Source organism: Nannospalax galili, unplaced genomic scaffold, assembly GCF_000622305.1.
Source record: "Nannospalax galili isolate Female #2095 unplaced genomic scaffold, S.galili_v1.0 scaffold762, whole genome shotgun sequence".
Taxonomy (NCBI): domain Eukaryota; kingdom Metazoa; phylum Chordata; class Mammalia; order Rodentia; family Spalacidae; genus Nannospalax; species Nannospalax galili.
In genome coordinates, this window is record NW_008350126.1 from 8633 (window position 1) to 21978 (window position 13346).

The 13346-nt window shown below is 39.2% G+C and overlaps 1 long non-coding RNA gene across 1 annotated transcript in view; it reads left to right on the forward strand.

Annotated features, from left to right (window-relative positions):
- Positions 1-5254, forward strand: part of LOC103745384 — a 10962-nt gene extending 5708 nt beyond the window's left edge. Inside the window, exon 3 of the long non-coding RNA XR_607752.3 lies at positions 5191-5254. This is a non-coding gene — a long non-coding RNA (uncharacterized LOC103745384). The remainder of the gene's footprint in view (positions 1-5190) is intronic.
- Positions 5255-13346: the final 8092 nt, after the last annotated feature.

Consider the following 13346-nt stretch of genomic DNA (forward strand, 5'->3'; position numbering starts at 1 on the left):
GACTTGGTTTGAATCCACTTTAACCTGGGGGGCTTTAGTTTGATTCCATCAACAGGGGTTATTCCTGGGCCACATGTACATGCACTCCAACCTCTCCTATGAGGGAGTTGTTTCTAAAGCTGTAGATTATTTCACTGTTGTTGGTTTTTTTTTGTTGTTTGGGTTTTTGTTTATTTGTTTTGAGGCAAGGTCTCCCTGTAGCCCCAGTTGGTCTGAAAGTTGGTATGTAATATATATGAGGCTGACCTCAATCCCAGAGATCTGCCAGGCTGTGTATCACCACGTCAAACCTTGTTTTTTTGAAACAGGGTCTCCTGTATCCCAAGCTGACCAGGAACTCACTGTGTAACTGAGGATGATCTTTTTTCTGATCCTCCTGCCTACACCTTCCAAGGGCATGGGCCACCATATGTAGTTTATACATCTTGAAGAATGAACCCAGGGCTTTCTTCATGTTTTATCAGCAAGTACCGTACCCATTCAGCTACATCCCCAGCCCTACTTTGCTCTCTTAAGGCCTTCATTGCCTTGTTTTATTTGCATAACAAAAGCATCAGAGCTTTTGGTAGAGGACTTGCCTAGTGTGAGCAAAACCCTGACTTAATTTCCAGTACCGTAAAGATTAACCTCGTAGCAAATAGGTGCTCAGCTCCCACTGTTCATCACCATTGCTGGAAGTGGATGCTGTCTCTCATAAGTGACAAGTTCCTTCTAAATGGACTTAGTACACAAGAGAGCAAGGGGTGGGCAGAATGACTCAGTGGATAAAGTGCTTGCTAAGTAAGCCTGACTATTGGGTTAGATCCCTGGAACCCATGCCAAGATGAACGGAGACAATAGACTCCACGAGTTGTCCTCTGACTTCCACATGCATCCCCTGGCATATGTGCACACATGCACACAATAACAGCTAACTAATGAATTAATTTAAAAAATACTTGAGAACTGGGCTTTCCTTAGTTGCCAAAAGAAAACAAAGTGCTTTGTTGTAAGGGCCAGAAAATCTTTTCTTTAAAAGACTGGCTACTAAATACTGTAGACTTTGTAGGCCAGAATCTGTCTTAACTACTCAACTCTGCTGTTGTAACACGGAGCCACAGGTGATGTGTGTAACAAGTGAGAGTAGTTTATTCCAATAAAACTTCATGCCATTAAATATTCTTTTTTTAAACCAAAATACGAAAGTAGTCAGTGGACTGGTTTTGCCATAGACCATGGTGTGCCAGACCTTGCATTAGATACAAAAAACATTACCATTGAAATCTACCTGATGACTTTATATCCATGCTCAGATGCCAAGGAGTTCAGAAAGTACTGTATCCATTCAGCTACATCCCCAGCCCTACTTTGCTGTCTTAAGGCCTTCATTGCCTTGTTTTATTTGCATAACAAAAGCATCTGAGCTTTTGGTAGAGGACTTGCCTAGTGTGAGTAAAACCCTGACTTAATTTCCAGTACCATAAAGATTAACCTCGTAGCAAATAGGTGCTCAGCTCCCACTGTTCATCACCATTGCTGGAAGTGGATGCTGTCTCTCATAAGTGACAAGTTCCTTCTAAATGGACTTAGTACACAAGAGAGCCATAACAAAGGCTCTTGGGTAGGCAGAAGACTTGAAGGGGTGGCAGAATGACTCAGTGGATAAGGTGCTTGCTGAGTAAGCCTGACCATTGGGTTAGATCCCTGGAACCCATGCCAAGATGAATGGAGACAATAGACTCCACGAGTTGTCCTCTGACCTCCACATGCATCCCCTGGCATTTGTGCACACATGCACACGATAACAACTAACTAATGAATTAATTTAAAAAATACTTGAGAACTGGGCTTTCCTTAGTTGCCAAAAGAAAACAAAGTGCTTTGTTGTAAGGGCCAGAAAATCTTTTCTTTAAAAGACTGGCTACTAAATACTGTAGGCTTTGTAGGCCAAAATCTGTCTTAACTACTCAACTCTGCTGTTGTAACACGGAGCCACAGGTGATGTGTGTAACAAGTGAGAGTAGTTTATTCCAATAAAACTTCATGCTATTAAATATTCTTTTTTTTAAACCACAATACAAAAGTAGTCAGTGGACTGGTTTTGCCATAGACCATGGTGTGCCAGACCTTGCATTAGATACAAAAAACATTACCATTGAAATCTACCTGATGACTTTATATCCATGCTCAGATGCCAAGGAGTTCAGAAAGTAACCGACTGTGACTAGTAATAATCAGATATATAGAGATTAGAAATGCATGTGCAAACATCTTAGTGTCAATTGCATTAAAAATGATTTTTTTCTGTATGAAACTGATAATGAAATTATTTTAATAATGAAATGGAGATCTTTTTAAAGGTTAAAACCTCATTTAATTTTATGTCTTATAGGGTTTATGCTGAGTACAATATTGTAGAACTGTAATAATTCAACTGTAAACCTAAAAATTTACCACCAATTTTGATCCCCCAAGTGCTGGGATTAAAGGCGTGTGCCACCACAGCTTGAAATGGAGATCTTTTTTAAAGGTTAAAACTTCATTTAATTTTATGTCTTATACGGTTTATACTGTATACAATATTGTATAACTGTATTAATTCAACTGTAAACCTAAAAATTTACAGCCAATTTTGAAAGAGATGCATCTTAGTTCTGGAAATTGTTATTGAATATGTCAATGCTGTTGTAATGAAATGCTTCTAATTATGTGGTTATTAAATAATTTTAAAAAAAAGACCATCCTAATTAAACTCCTTGATTTTTTTTTGTGTTTTGGGTGCACCTAGTTTTCATGCAGTTATGTCATGTATGTCTGTGATAATCATTTTCTGTGTTGTTTGAGATTTCATATAATTATGTATGTCTCGTGTTGAGCTCTCAAGTAATTCTGTCAAAAAAAAAGACCATCCTAATCAAACTCCTTGATTTTTTTTTTGTGTTTTGGGTGCACCTAGTTTTCATGCAATTATGTCATGTGTGTCTGTGATAATCATTTTCTATGTGTTGTTTGAGATTTCATATAATTATGTCATGTATGTCTCGTGTTGAGCTCTCAAGTAATTCTGTCATATGTATCTGTGATCATTGTCTTCATGTTTCTGCCAAAACAAACCAGCCACTTCAGTTATTCTTTTCATTTGTTTATTGTGCACAAGATTATTGGTTTTACTTTGTTGCATGCCTAATTAAAATACATGTGCAGATTTATAAAAAAAAATAGGAAAGAGAATTTGTTGACATTAATGAGAGTTCAACAAAGTAGAATTCAATGTCTCTAGGTCTATTAAGTGTTTCACAAAACTTTTAAGTGCTATTTGATTATACAAAACAGTATCTGAAGCTGGGTGTGGTGGTGGTGCATGCCTTTAATCCCTGCACTCCCAAGGCAGACGCAGGTGGAGCTCTGTGAGTTCAAGGCCAGCCTGGTCTGCACAGTGAGTTCCAGGCCAGCTGGGGCTACAGGGAGACTGTCTCAAAAACAAAACAAGACAAACAAACAAAACAGTGTCTGAGCTGGTTGTTTAAGGACCTTATTTGTTACATACCGTTTGGTTTGGGTTTGCTTTCATAGTGTTTGTTTTAGAGTATCTCTTTGGTTTGCTGGCTTTGGAAGTATTTTGGTTTTGACAGTCTCAGTCTGTTTTGTGTTGCTGTCAGACCTCTAAAGGCCTGAAAATGATTCGCAAACAAAATTAAACTGCAGTTGGTTATAGGTTTGATTTAATATGTTAATGCATCTTCAGAGCTGGAGATGAATTCTGGGACTGGCCTTCCCGTCTCATCCTTTTGGCCTTGTCCTTCTCCCTGTTTGCTGCCGTGTGGCTCTGTATGCTGGCAGATGTGGCCTGTATGGGGGAGGGGTGCATTTCATCCTCAGGAAACTCTGCTGGCTCAGATATGGCTCTGTGGTTTTCTCTCTTGGAGCAACTGTTCCTTTAACTCTCATGTTTACATCTGCATTGAACTACCTTTATACTAGCTGTTGATAAAACTCCCATCAGCAGTTGAAACGAGGAATCTTAATTTGGCTTGAATGGAGGTCTCTGATACCTGGAAGAGCTCCCCCAGGCTCCTGGAGATGGCCACGTGGAGCGGTGCTTTTGTTTCTCTGGCTAGAGGACACCCGAGTTAGATGCAGTCGCACATGGCTTCTTCTGGGGTACCTTGTAAGAACTGATCCCCAAGAGGTCCTGAGCCGGTCTCCTGCCTCCAGAACAGCCTGAGACAAAATGGGATAACTATAGTGTGTTCAGAATAACTACTTACAGACATGATTATATTTATCTTGTAAAAATTACCATGTACTTTAATTCTAACTCTGAACAACCTCTAGACATCTCTGAGAATTAACTTACAATTGTTCTCTACAGTGTGTCTTCTTGGACGATGGGTAGTGATATGATTTGGGGTTTGTTTCCTTCATAGTCTTTCTCCCTTCTTCCTCACAGAAAGCAAAGGTGCACCCTGAGCCTGAGCTGTTGCTGTCGGGTTTGTTTCCTTCACAGTCTTCCCTCTCCCTTCTTCCTCATAGGAAGCAAAGGACCACCCTGAGCCTGAGCTGTTGTTGTCACAGAACTGCCAGACCTGCAGACTTGGCATGCTGGTTCCTCTGACTCTGTGCTGTGTGCTTGTGCTTTCATTTCTCTCATTCTAAGTTCCTGTATGCTACTATGGGAAAGGGTTAGCTGTAAACAACTGCAATTGAATTGTACTCATAAACTATTTTCTTATACTCTATGCTTTCGGGATTGTCAGTTTTAAATGGTGTAATTGAATCGTACTCATAAACTATTTTCTTATACTCTATGCTTTCGGGATTGTCAATTTTAAATGGTCTTTAATACTAGACTGATTGTGTATTGCCTTATTAAGACTAAATACTTATTCCATTCTTCACTCTCTCATTTCATGGAATTGTCTTTAATGAAAACTGTTTAAACATTAGCTTGTTTTAATCATACTGTAACTTTTGGCTAGCTTTGAGTGCAAATGAAATGCATAATTCTGTTTTCCATCACTTGTTGAGTTTGAAACTAGTTAGGAATATTTACCGTATTAAAATGTAAATAATATTTCTGAAAATGCTTTCTTCAAGTGAAAGCCCTTATGTCTAGCATCAATGTGTATGGTTCTGTTCAGCACAGCCATTTCTTTTTTTAAAATATTTTATTTATTTTTTTATGTGTATGTGTGTATTGCCTGCATGTAGGTAAGCATCTGTGTCGTGCAGTGCCAGCGGAGGACAGAAGAGGCTGTTGGATCCCCTGGAACTGGAGTTATGAACAGTTGCTAGCTGCCATGTGGGTGCTGGGATTCAAACTTGGGTCTTCTGCAAGAACAGCAAGTGTTCTTAACTGCTGAGCCATCTCTCCAGCCCCCAGCACAGCCATTTCTGAGATGAGATTCTCATATATATTTAAGTGTGTGTGTGTATGTTTGTATGTGTATGTGTGGATGTATGAAGTATTGCTGGTTTTTAAAATTTCCTTTATATACATGTACTTGTACCATTTTAACAATAAAAGATTTTAAATGTTATTAGTTTGACTTTTAAATTTTAGAATTTTATTCTGATCAGAATTAATAATTTACTAGATACCAAATTGACTTGTAAGTAAGTTCTCATATAAGCTGAAATTGTTAAATTACAACATGGTTCCTATTACTTAAGAATATAAATTAATAAGAAATGATTACTTCTGCTCCAGGATGCAATTTATCTCTGTGTTTCGATATGTTTTATATAAAATAAACATTTTCCAAGTCTATATAAAACATCTCTAAACCTGCTTCAAGGCTTACAAGGACATCTCAAAGTTTATACATTATAATAATATACTTAAGGAAATTGCTCATCTTTTGTATGTGAGGTAAAATATTAATTGCTTGGTAAACTTGTTTATAATGTTATTAAAGGGTTTCTTAAAGTCTGAACAAGGTTATAGCACAGTTTTCCTTCAGTGATTATGCTGGAGGTTGTGTACCAGTTGTTTCTCTACCTAGTATTTATACGACTTCGTTGGTAGACCACTCTCTGAACTACACCAAGTAAAAAGATTTTAATGGTTTTGTGTTTTCTATAAGGTCTACCTGGGAACTTAAAGCACAGTGTGTACATGGGTAATATTAGCTCATTATATTAATGTGTGTAATTTGGAGTCCATGTTTTTTTTAATAAGATGATGCTGTCCAGTATTCTTCTAAGTCAAATAATTGCCATCTTCATGACTTCAGCTGTGCCTGCTTACAAAGGATCATCACAATTGGGCTTGTTGATGGTCATATTCCTTCATTAAAGGGGAAGTAAGCACGGTCATTGGACCCTCACCTGAGTATCCAGACATTCTTCCCAGCCGGCTGTATGCAATTCTGCCCTAATTGCAAATGGTCTCCTGAATTTAAAGGGACTATAGTAGTAAAGATTTATATGTAAAGATTAAAAGGACACGATATTTCCAGAATAGAAGGGATAATGAAATTCATTTTTTAAAAATATTTTATTTGCTGAGCGTGGTGGCGCACGCCTTTAATCCCAGTCCAGGCCAGCTGGGGCTACAGAGAGACCCTGTCTCAAAAAAACAAAAAAAATTTATTTTATGTGTATAAGTGCATTGCCTGCTTGTATGTGAGTGCACCCATATCATGCAATGCTGTGGAGGTCAAAAGAGGGCTTCAGATTCCTCTGGAACTGGAGTTAAGGATGGGGTGCTGGGAACTGAACCCTGGTGTTGTGCAAGAGCAGTCAGTGCTCTTAACTGCTGAGCCATCTCTCCAGCCCTGAAATTCATTTTAAGCAAACTTATTAAAGGTCTGAACAGGTTTATTGAGATAGAGTTAATTTTCAGTCCATTCCTCTGGGTTGTACTGCACAATGGGTTACAGATTTGGATTAAATAGATGCAGATAAATATTGGGTTACTATGGCTACTGAAAGATGTCTTTAATGTTTCTCTGTATTATGCAAATGTTACTTTTTTGACACTTTCTTTTGCCCATAACAAGAATAATTTGACTAAAAACAAACAAACAAACTAGGTTTTACCTCCTTGAACCAGATGTATACAAGCTAGGAAAAAAAAAAAGCCTGAGGAAATGCTTCCCAGACATTAGACTTAAAAGTTTGTATGAGATATTATTCAGAAAAATTCTCACTAGGATTTTGTTCTTCCTACAGCCGAAAAGGCCAAGTCCACTATTGTTCTTATCAAAATTAAATGATGGTTAAATATCTTCTCTCCCCTGTCTAGAAGACATGTCAGAGAAATTTCACAGTGTTACTCTAGCCACTCCAACAGCTATCATAATGCCTGAGAAGCAGATCCCGAGTCCAGCTGTCATGGCCAAATGAAAAATAAGGAAAACCCAATAAATGGATGCTTTTGGAAGCCCTCATCAAGAAATTCTAATGCATTTAAAATTCACCCTGTTCTGACTTCTGGTTTCCTGCCTGTAATTTATGCCTAACTACTCTTGCCTTTACTTCTCTTTCACAGGCATCAATCAAGGTGTTCATTTTTCTGTATAGCTATACTTTTGGGTTTTTGAGGTAGACCAACTGAAGCAGTACTCCATTTGCCACACCACACCCTGTGTCCTTGTTCTCTTGTTCAGCATAGAAGAAGCTAGATCAGTCTGTCTTCCAATTCCCAATAGCAAATTGGATTAACTCTTCAGGAAAAAATAATAATAAAAATAAAAAGTAAAAATTAAACAGTTTTAAAGTAAAAACCCCCAAAGAAAAATGACCAGTTTCTTTCTCAGCTGAAAGCTGGAAAAATTCCTTGGTTCTGCCAGTGAGCCTATCTCTAAGACCAGAGATGCCAGAACCATAAAAACAAGGTATTCGTACTGGGAACCTGGAGTAGCCAGTGCTCTTAACTGCTGAGACAACTTTCCAACCCCTTATTCTTACTCTTTTTTTTTTTTTTTTTTTTTTAATAGCAGGAGGAGTTATTTGAGCTTACGGTTCCAGGGGAATTACAGTCCATCAAGGCAGGGAGGCATAGTGGCTGGAGGTGGCTGGAGCAGAAGCAGCAGAAATTAAGCTCTCACATCATCAAGCAGGCACAGGAAACAAGAGCACTTTTTTTTTTTTTCCTGGTCTTTCTTGAGACAGGGTCTCCCTGTAGCCCCAGCTGACCTGGAACTCACTATGTAGACCAGGCTGGCCTTGAACTCCCAGAGATCTGCCTGCCTCTGCCTCCCAGTGCTGGGATCAAAGGCATGCGTCACCATGCCTGGTACTCTTACTTTTTTTTGAAGGTTAAGAAGTTTATTTAGAAGAATTATTAACACCATGAGCAGACAGAAGCATGGGGCAGGGGCTCTGAAGTGGAATCGCACTTCTTGCAGCTCTCTGAGGAAGGGAGTGCTCCACAGCAAGAGCTGGCAGCCAGGCTCTCTGATTCCCAGGCAGGAGGCAGGGAAGGCAGGGACAGGATACGTGTCCACCAAGACCCTCTTTGATGTAAACTCATTTTTTGAGACAGGGTGTCCCTGTAGCCCCAGCTGACCTGGAACTCACTATGTAGACCAGGCTGGCCTTGAACTCGCAGAGATCTGCCTGCCTCTGCCTCCCTCTGCCTCCCAGTGCTGGGATCAAAGGCATGCGCCACCATGCCTGGTATTCTTACTCTTTTTTTTTTTTTGAGGTTAAGAAGTTTATTTAGAAGAATTATTAACACCATGAGCAGACAGAAGCATGGGGCAGGGGCTCTGAAGTGGAATCGCACTTCTTGCAGCTCTCTGAGGAAGGGAGTGCTCCACAGCAAGAGCTGGCAGCCAGGCTCTCTGATTCCCAGGCAGGAGGCAGGGAAGGCAGGGACAGGATACGTGTCCACCAAGACCCTCTTTGATGTAAACTCATTTCCCGGGATCTGAAGTCTGTTAGCTAGAGACTCACCAGCAATGCTGTCAGTGGCTTTCAGTATCTGTGAGAGGGGAAGGGCTGAGGCAGGTACTGTGGCCTGAGCAGCAGTCTGTCTGGATTCTAACATCACAAATACCTGCTCCTACATATGTTCATGATATCACCATCGAATATTCACAAAACAACAGATATTTTCATGGATGAGATAGAGCAGGCCTCTAGAACTCATGCAAATCAATTCCATGTATCGTTCCCCAGCTTTATATCCAGTAGTTTGAAATTGTCAATGTTAGGAATATTCATGCAACAAAAATTGACAAATACCACAAATAACATGTGTGTTCCCAGGAGCCACACTTGGGACATGCCATTCAGGTGCTGATGCTTCTCATGTATTTCTCCAGGGCACAAAGCCTGTATCTTTTTCTTTTTCTTTCTTTTTTTTTTTTTTCATTTTTAAAAAATTATTTAATAACCAAATAATTAGAAGAAGCATTTCATTACAACAGTATTGACATATTCAATAACAATTTCCAGAGCTAAGATGCATCTCTTTCAAAATTGGCTGTAAATTTTTAGGTTTACAGTTGAATTAACACAGTTATACAGTATTGTACTCAGTATAAACTGTATGGGACTTAAAGTTAAATGAGGTTTTAACCTTTAAAAAAGATCTCCAGAGCCGGGCGTGGTGGCGCATGCCTTTAATCCCAGCACTTGGGAGGCAGAGGCAGGCGGATCCTTGTGAGTTCAAGGCCAGCCTGGTCTACATAGTGAGTTCCAGGACAGTTGGGGCTACAGGGAGACCCTGTCTCAAAAAGACCAATAAATAAATAAATAAATAAATATATCCATTATTAAAATACAGTTTCACACAGAAAAATTCATTTTTAATGCAATTGACACTAAGATGTTTGCACATGGGTGTCTTATCTCTATCTAATTATTATTAGTCACAGTCACTTTCTGAGCTCCTTGCATCTGAACATGGATATAAAGTCATCAGGTAGATTTCAGTGGTTTTTCACATCTAATTATTAAGGAGCAAATTTTTGCTTTGAAGAATTAATTTTTTATCATTTTTTAAATTCAATAACCACATGATTAGAAAAAGCATTTCATTACAGCTTTGACATACTGAGTAACACACTCCAGAGCAAGAACACATCTCTTTCAAAAGTGGTTATAAAATGTTTAGGCTCACTGTTGAATTAATACAGTTATACAATATTGAACTCAATATAAGCCTTGTAAGACATAAAATTGAAGGAGTTTTTAAACTTTAAAAAAGATCTCCATTTCATTATTAAAATGCAGTTTCATACAGAAAAATTCATTTTTAATACAATTGACACTACAATGCACATGTGTTTCTAATCTCTATATATCTGATTATTACTAGTCAGTCGGGCTTAGTTGCACTTGGATCCTTGGCGCCTGTGTATGGATATAAAGTCATTGGGTAGATTTCAATGGTAATGTTTATCACCTCTACTAATTAACATGTCATAAATTTTTATGCTTCCTCCTCAAATATAATACATTTTTAAAAAGTTTGTTGATTTTCTGTGTGTGTATGTATATCCCACAGAACATCCCAAACCATCTTATTCAACTATACACCCACTTCCCAGATGGCACCCTCCCATAGCCTCCCTCCCCCCAATAGAGCCCTTATACTCAGTAGTATCCCTGCTACCATCTTCTGTGTTGTCGGCACCCCCAGCCGTTCCCCACTATTTGTCCATCTGGTGAATCTAGTCAGCCTATCTAGAAGGTCAGCTGTTCCTCATCTAGCAGCAATCAGTTGTCAATATTCCTTTAGATAAGATTGGGATCTGCTGTTCATTTTCCCAGTTCTAGGCTGGGTTACTATCTGGGAGTCCCTTTGGCTAGCCTGGCCAACAATTCAAAAGAAGGTATCTCCTATCTGGCATTGTTTCTTGTCATGTAGCCTTTAGCTATACATACAGACTCTTAAAAAATTATATTGGCCCCTTTAATCTTGGGTTATACTTTCCTTTTGGGTGTTTAAGGCCATAGAGTTGGCCCAGATAAACCAATTTATTTTTACTCTTAAGGTCGTTTGAAGATCTGCTCCTCAGGGGTCACATGGGCTTTGGAGGAGCCCCTGGCTCCTTTCTTTTACCAGTTCTGCCTATGTGAAGATAAGTCAAAGGTACTGCTCAACCATGGTTGGCTTCGCTTTGAAGCATGGGGGAAATGATTCCTCTGTGTTGATCCTCCTCTTTGTAGACTGGACACTGGTTCAAGTCCATCTTGTGGGGTCTCCTCCAGTGGTTGGGCCGTTGCCTCAGGCCTGCTGTGTGGCTGTCATTAGGACTTTCACCCTAGGCTCAAGCCTGTCTCCCACATCCTGTAACTAGTCAACCTAGGAGGGCAAGGAGAAAAAACTGTCCTTTATGTCCCTCTGACCAAATTAGTATTGGCCTCAAAGTATGTCTGTTAAACATCCAAGAAGGTTAGTTCCACCAGTCTGGTACTTTTAATTACTGTGTGTCATGTAGATAAATCTTGGGCAAAGACCAGTTGTTCTCATATAAACCTTACCTAGACATATATTTCTTGATCTGCTATGTATAATTTGTCAGGTTGTTGGAGTTACATGGTTCCCTCGGGTTCTTAAAACAAGGCATTATTTATATCTTGCATTGTCTCACCCCTCCATTATGGTATTCCCACTGAGGGTGCCCCCATTTTCCCCTTTCTCCCTTAATATATACCCTTCTCCTATGGTCCTACCTCTCTTGAGCTCCTTTCCCTTTATCCCTTAGGTTCCTTGTATACCCTTCCCTCCCCACTCCCTTAAACTAACCCAATTTTTAGCCATATCTCCCTTAATAACGCCTGTTTCCTACTGCTCTTCTCCTTCAGGTTCTTTCTTTTCCTTTACCTCCTTGTTTCCTTTCCATTATCCTTGTTCCTGTAGTTAAGTCTGGATACATACTTGTCAGGATTTGGTTCTGGGCTCTACATATGAGGGAGAACATATGTCGATTTTTTTTTTCTGAGTCTTTGATACTTCACTTAGTGTAGCAGGTTCTAGTTCCATCCATTTACCTGCAAATTTCATGATTTCATCTTTCTTTACTGCTGAGTAAAACTCCATCATATAAATGAACCACATTTTCATTATCCACTCATCAATTGAGGGACACTTAGGTTGCTTCCATCTCTTAGCTATTATGAAAAGAGCAGCAACAAACATGGATGTACAAGTGTCTCTGCAATAGGATGAGTTCTTTGGGTATATGCTAAGGAGTGGTATAACTGGGTCAAATGGTAGGTTCATTTGTAGTTTTTAAAGAGTTCTCCACACTGCTTTCCATAGGGGTTGAACAAGTTTGCAGCCCCACCAGCAGTGGATGAGTGTTCCCATTTCCACACATGCTCTCCAACATTCTGTGGGTTTTGTGTTCACTCCCCTGGTTGCCTTCTTTGATGTCCAGAAGATTTTAAGTTTCATGAGGTCCCATTTGTTGATTCTTGACCTTGTTTACTGAGCAATTGATGTCTGGTTTAGAAAATCCTTTCTTACACCTGTATCTTGTAGGTTTTTGCTAATGTTTTCTTCTAACAGTTTCAGAGTTTCAGGCTTTACATTGAGGTCTTTGAGCCATTTGGAATTGACTTTTGTGCAAGGTATAAGATAGGGGTTTAGTTTCATTCTTCTACAGGTGGAGATCCAGTTTTGTCAGCACCATTTGCTGAACATGCTGTCTTTCCTCCAGTGAATGTTCTTGGCCCCTTCATCAAATATCACGTGGCAGAAATTGCATGTACTCATATTTGGGTCTTCACTTTTGTTCCATTGATCTATGGGTCTATTTTTGTGCCAGTACCATGTTGTTTTTATGACTATAGCTCTGTAATACAGCTTGAAATCTGGTATAGTAGTCCCCCCGGCATTGCTCTTAGTGCTCAGGGTTGCTTTGGCTATCCGAGATCTTTAGTGCTTCCATATGAATCTTAGGATGGTTTTTTCCAATTCTGTGAAAAATGTCAGGGGGATTTTGATTGGCATTGCATTGAATCTATAAATGGCTTTTGGTAGGATGGTCATTTTCACAATATTAAGTCTTCCAATCCATCCGCATGGGAGGTCCTTCCATCTTCAGATGCTTTCCTCAATTTCTTTCTTAAAGACTTAAAATTTTCATTGTAGAGTCTTTAATGTCTTCCGTCAGGTTTATTCTGAGATATTTTATTTTTTTTGCAGCTATTGTGAACGGGAGTGTTTCTATGTGCTCTTTCTCTGATTGTTTGTTATTGGTATATAGAAAGGCTACAGACTTTTGTAGGTTAATTTTGTAATCTGCCACTTTACTGAACGTGTTAATAATTTCTAGGAGTTTTCGGGTGGAATTTTTCACGTCCCTTAGATATGATATCATATCATCTGCAAAAGGGATAATTTGAGCTCTTCTTTTCCAATTATTACTCCTTTAATTTCCTTCTCTTGTCTTATTGCTCTT